This window comes from Mercenaria mercenaria, chromosome 10, assembly GCF_021730395.1.
Source record: "Mercenaria mercenaria strain notata chromosome 10, MADL_Memer_1, whole genome shotgun sequence".
Lineage (NCBI taxonomy): Eukaryota > Metazoa > Mollusca > Bivalvia > Venerida > Veneridae > Mercenaria > Mercenaria mercenaria.
This window is the reverse complement of record NC_069370.1, coordinates 5,986,836-5,993,243: the sequence shown is the minus strand read 5'-3', so window position 1 is coordinate 5,993,243 and position 6,408 is coordinate 5,986,836. Positions and strand designations below refer to the sequence as shown.

At 36.6% G+C, this 6,408-nt stretch overlaps 1 protein-coding gene across 1 annotated transcript in view; it reads left to right on the top strand.

The window, feature by feature from the left end:
• The window catches only part of LOC123559959 (26S proteasome non-ATPase regulatory subunit 3-like), a 145,935-nt gene that overhangs the window by 116,893 nt on the left and 22,634 nt on the right, over positions 1–6,408 (top strand). The gene's annotated exons all lie outside the window — the stretch shown is intronic.

The window sequence follows — 6,408 nt, the reverse complement described above, 5'->3', positions numbered from 1 at the left end:
GTATTTTAAACATAGACATATATTTCTTATCCAGCACCGCTATTCATATCAACATAGAGAAAAGTGGTAACTTCACAGGTCGCTCAACACGACAAAAACGAAAATGTTGCAGGCTCGGTTTGATTGAGCCTGTTCATGGACGGTAGTGGAAATGCATGCTACCGTCCACGCCCTCTAGTCCCGGGTTGAGCAGAACTCAACATTTACACATGCTAAAAGTACAAAAGGCAATTTAGAGACATCCGCAGATGTATTCAAACGGCGGTAAACATGGAACCTTCAATGATAGGGTTTGCCCCAAACGAGAAAACAATGGGCAGAACTAAACATGTAGGCCTACGGGATCACTGCATTCTTCGGAAACGGTACTGGTCATGCAGCTACCATCGAATTACCAGTTTTCAAACCCCTAAGGAATTGTCCGTACTTACAATTAATGAATTTCACGAAACATGATAAAATTGTCATCATATCAAGTCAGTGACTTGGTTATTTTAATACAAAATAGAGAAAAGTGGAAACTTCACAGGTCGCTCAACACGACAAAAACAAAAATGTTGCAGGCTCGGTTTGATTGAGCCTGTTCATGGACGGTAGTGGAAATGCATGCTACCGTCCATACATCTTTAGACACAAATTTCCAACACATATATTTCTGGAGCAATGATATCTATCTTCTTCCCAGTGTATTTTCGGCATGGCGTCAGACTCATTAACCTGTTTTCAAACCACCTATAAAAATGCATGTAATAATTGTTTTAATGACGTAAGAACCTTTGAATTTAGTGACCTTTTTAAGTTAAAAACAAGGACAATTATCAAACAGGGAATGCCATGTTTCAATTTAAACGCACCCTCTCCAAAACGACCATCACCCCTAAAACACATACACACACACGTGCATGCACGCACGCATGCACGTATACAAAGCAAACACATGAGGACAAAACGAACAAATAAAGGAACGCAGTGGCAGATATTGATTTATCACTTTCTAAAGTTAATTAAATCACAGGTGTTTGAAGCTCTATATCAATGAAATATATGCGCAGATTAGATCTCATAGTATATTAGGTGGGTAAGGTAAGTTTTATTTACCGTCGCTTGGTGAAACAATTAACATAAGCTCTATAGAGCTATTCTGCGACCCTATATTAAGAACAGTTAAACCAAATATACCTCACCCCCAGCAATTTGCTGGTACCCATTTACAGCTGGGTCGACTGAGGCAATCGTGATAAAGTGCCTTGTACAAGGGCACACCGCAATGGGAGTAGCCAGGATTCGAACCAGAGGCCTTCACCTCCGTAGGAAAGCGTCTTAGCCCTCTCGACCAATGCGTCCACTTGGTGGTGGGATATGGTAATGCATATATTTATTGATAGAGCTTCAAGCGCCTGTGATTTTAATGTCTGTCTCTTTCTTAAAGCCAGATAAAACATGGAATGACAGGAAAAATAAGATTTAAGTCTGAAAACTATTATCTTTTAGTTGTACGTACTCTAATTATTATTACTTGGGCACGACTAAGAAAGTCTTGGGACAATTATCAAACCAATCTGTTTCTTGTGTGATGGGTTAAGAGCCAGTTTTCATCTGTCTCTTCATCGCACAATCAAAGAGAAGAACGTTTTGACCAACTGCAAAAGGGCTGGACACTGTACATGCAGTGTGTTTCAGAACAATGCTTAGTCTCTTCTGGTAAAACATTTCAAGATTATTTTAACATATAATGGTCGGAAATGGGTATGCATAATCATAAATTACATCTCCATAAAAGCAGGTTGTCATATATATGTTGTCTCAGAAGAGTCTTAAGATTACTTTTAAATTTAATAACTAACTCCGAGTTGCCTGACAATCATACTTAAGCCTGCCGAAGAAGCATTTTGGGTTCAGTACGATGTTTAAAGTTACCAACATGACTACAGGCTATGGCAAATCCTATTTGCCGTGAACTATAAACCCCATAAGATGTTGCACGAGATACATCTCCATAAAGATGAGGAAAATTGCCAATATCGAAATTAACGTTATCTTTTTTGTCATATATTTTCCTACTTATATTACCACTATTAATGGAGAGGAGTAAATTTTAAAAAGAAGCAAATGCATCCACATTGTTGGATCTATTTAACCAAAGGATATTCAACATAGTTTGTCAGCTGATCTATGACATTGTCATTTTAGCGACTGGACACATATCATTGTTCAAGATATAAAAGACATAGATACTTCCCTGGGTCATATAACTATCTATTTTATGCTAACTGATGAAATACTGTGTTTTATCAGTGATATGTTATCCATATCACTCACTGCATATCACTCACTGTAAATGATATAGTTTTACCGATCTACTTTTACATTGTGTATACATTTTTATTAATTGTTCGTTTGTAAACGCGCGTCTGTTCCCCGCGCTGAGATTAAAATTTGTTGTAAAATACATATCTCAACGTAATTAAGCATAAAATAAAGAGAAAATCTGTTTGTTTTTCGTGAATATAGAATATCTTTCCTCAAAGTGAGAACATTTTCACATTTCACAATATTACAGTTAGGTTTAGAAATGCTGTTTTCTTACAGGTTATTAGCATTCTAATATGACCCAACTGCGCGTCATGCACTTGTTGCAGAAAAAAGAAAGTAAATATCAATTCTTTTTGTTACTTACAAATGCTATCCATACACTACTTTATCAACACTGATGAAATCAAGCACATTTGTCGCATAGGACAGGTAAGTAGAAGTTACGCTGTAACAACTCGCTGTTCAAACGTCTTTAATAATTGGCAACTGGCCTTTTGTGGTCATCCAACAAACAAGGCAGAGATTAATTTGTATCAATTTTCACACTTACTGGATATGGACTGCAGATGTCACAGTCGCCTAGAAAACCGTTGACATTATGTTGACGTTCTCATTGCTCAGCTTTGCATAAAATATTTACTTTTTATGATCGCCCCAGTCGCGATGCCATTGAATATATAAATGTAAAGAAAGGTAACTACCAAAATATCTTCTAACGAAACACCTGATCAATCTGAAATATCTTTACAATGAGTGATATTTTAATTTTGAAATATAGCATACGTTTAGAAAAATATGTTATTATTGATATCTCAAATGTAAAAAAAAAACGACATTAAAAGTACGTATATTTTTATCTTTCTACGATCTTTACTACTTTTTAAGTATGCATTTACTTATCGAATTTTTAACGAGTGCATTTCATAGCAAGAAACAAAATCATAACAAATGAGACTGACACCCTGATTCTGTATAACGCAAGATTATTTATTACATTATTTGTTGTACTTCCAAACACTTTGGTAGCGAAGATGCTATACCATCTATGTCCGACCTGAGCCGCGAGAGTAGGTGCTTGGCAGCAGACAGTAACTTGTAAATGAAATTCTGTGACATGCTGACTCATACAGAAAGGGCTGTCCGCGATTCCATGTGGGATCTAACAGCCCTCAGATGCTGCCAGAAAACATCATACAACTTTTTGTCATCGAACTAAGATAGGGACAGTCAGTGTAAAACGTTCACTACATGTGTGGGTTGACATAGTTTTATCTGTGTGCCACCATGCTTCAGTTGATACTTCTGTTTGCCTTTATCTGTATTCAATCTTTTGTAAACATAACAAAAATAACACAAAATATAATGGTTTTCTACTTAAGCTTAGTGATTTTAAAATTTGATATTAAGACCCATCGTCGGTGCGTTCGAAAGCATTAACTTGATGCCTTTAAGTTCAGTGAGGCAATTTTATATGTCTAGTGACTACATTTTTGTATTTTGCTGATATAGCATTTGTATCTTTCTCCCATGTAATGCATTGCAAAACATTCGTTTCATCATATAAGTAGAAAATTATATATATTTATATATCAAAAATGCAATTTCTGCATTCAATTTTTGGCAGATACGGTCTTTTTCAGCATGCCAGTTTAATGTGTTATCAACGTAACCAACATAACCTTACTTGACAGACAAAGTTAGAAAATAGTTACATGTAGTTTCAAACACTATTTACACACATTCGTTAAATAAACACTGTAACATTGATTTTATCTGTTGCTTTTAGAAACACAGGCTGAATTTACACCAGTCCCATCTACTTTTTTCCGCTTGCAGTAATTAAGTAGGAAATAAAGGTTGTGTTTCTACAAAAACAATATATAATTCTGAAGATTGTAATACGTGCAGCCGCGGTGACCAGATATAATGCTGTAAAGCGGTACGTTTTTAACCCTCACGTACACTGTCAAAAGACCTATACCGCTGTGTTGAATATAGGATGTTTTCAGTTTGTATGACTGTACAGTCTCTCGGAGTTCACTGGTTAAGGTTTAACGAGGCGGCTGGTACTAGAAAATGTACACTTACCATGCTAATTAACATCGAATATGTCCATATGCATTATCCAACAAGGAAGCCACGTTCCAAACAGCGCAGCATCCCTTAAGCGCAACCCACAGCAAGCGGGCGTGCACGATACTAGCACACATAGACAAACCTAAGCACACACAAATAAACACATGCACAGACAAGGAAAAACAAACACACGTGGACAAAATGAATAAACAAAAGAACACAATGCGCATTAAGGCACCGCCTTGGAACGGTCAGTGGCGAATAAAAAAAAACAACAAGGAAGAATATCCAACAAGGGAAATATAATCTGAAAAGTAGATCCCTCGGAAGCACCAAGAACAAGGCAAACAGTAAAACTTGCAGACTCGGTTTGATTAAGTCTGTTCATGAGCAGTAATGAAAAATGCAACACTGCCCACGTCCCCTAGCATCCCCCCTCCCTCCCCCCCCACCCCCCTCACCCCAACAACATGTTCCAAAGTCACACGAAAGTGTATATGAAACTTATCCCCGCCAGACGAATCCCTAATGCACATAATGACATCACAGGGCAAAACTTGAGAACCAAAACGTATTAACTCAATGCCTTTGTAAAAGACAGAGCATCACGGGGAACATCCTTAAGAACCCGACGAAACAATCCAGAAGACAGATCTATATCAAAACAGTTCATTCCTTTTGAGATTTAAGAACAATATATCAAGAAGTCCTCTGTCTGTTCCATCAGATATAATCAAGAGGAATGATTAGCATCCAACTGTAAAGGGGGTTGGACACAGCTCGGTGTAGTAGGTCATAACCACTTTTAATGAAACGTTTTAATCGCATGTTATAAATTTTGGTTTGTATCATATTGTCATAAATAGAGAGATGTAGATCTACGAAAAAAGCAATACCCAAACAAAACTCTTTCCCAATAAACATTATCAAAACACTGTATAAACACTGTCAAAACCACTTTTTCGGTGTTTGTTAGTGCGTTCCATTAGCGACCCATTGAAACAAGCAAGAAATGGTTGCAATGGATCGCTTATTGAATGTGTTCCATTAAAAGGATCGCGATTTTGAAGCGAGTTAATTATTGACTTTACAGTGTCATTCAGAAAGGCTTTTACCTCTTTTATCAGGAAATATGGATTTAAACCCTTAAATTTACCATTCTCAGCATGTCTTTAGTTTCCGCGGTTATGTTATTTAAACTCATCTTAGGAGTAATATAGAGGGACATTTTGTGTTATAACATCTGTAGAAATATTCGGGATATACCGGGCTCGGGCATCAACAGACCCCTCTGAATTCTGCAGATGTTTTATCATGAAAAACATGCATTATCTTCCAATTGTTACAGGTAGTCTACAAAGTTAAATGACTTCTTGTAAATGGCTTTATTTTCAATCATGAATCAAAGGCGTTTCCAAAGGAGGGTCCTTAAATCGGCAGCATACATGATTGAAAGATCAGTCATTTAATTTAGTTTTGAAATATTTTTTATTTGCTCGCAAAACTTAACATAAGTGGTGTTCTAACTGCTGGAGTGGTGCAAAGAAGTATAAAATACAATTTTTATAGCTCTTTGAGTGGTGGAACCATTAAAAATGTATTAACTAGATCTATATGTTAAATTTATTTACCGTCGCTTTGTGAAACAATAAACATATTTTTGAGCGAACGTATTTTACACACAGTTAAGGCTGATCACTACCAAATAGAATGTAAGCCTCCGCAGGTCTAGTAGTCCAAATATAAATAGTACTAATCTTTTTTCCTTTCCTAGTGCATTTTCTCGGCAGCAACGTGCTTACTTTTACCCTACCGCGTTTCGGTATGTATCACTTTGCATTCTAATGAAATCGGCATGTTCCTATCGCATGCTAGATAAAAATGGCGGCGTAAGAATTTAATGTCACGAAATGAGAAATTGAAAGAAGCGGAAAGTAGTAAATTCAGCGGGTTGTATTTAACGAACTGTAGTTTTCTTATATAAAAGTTAACACCCCCTTTTCTTTTTGTTTTTCTAAA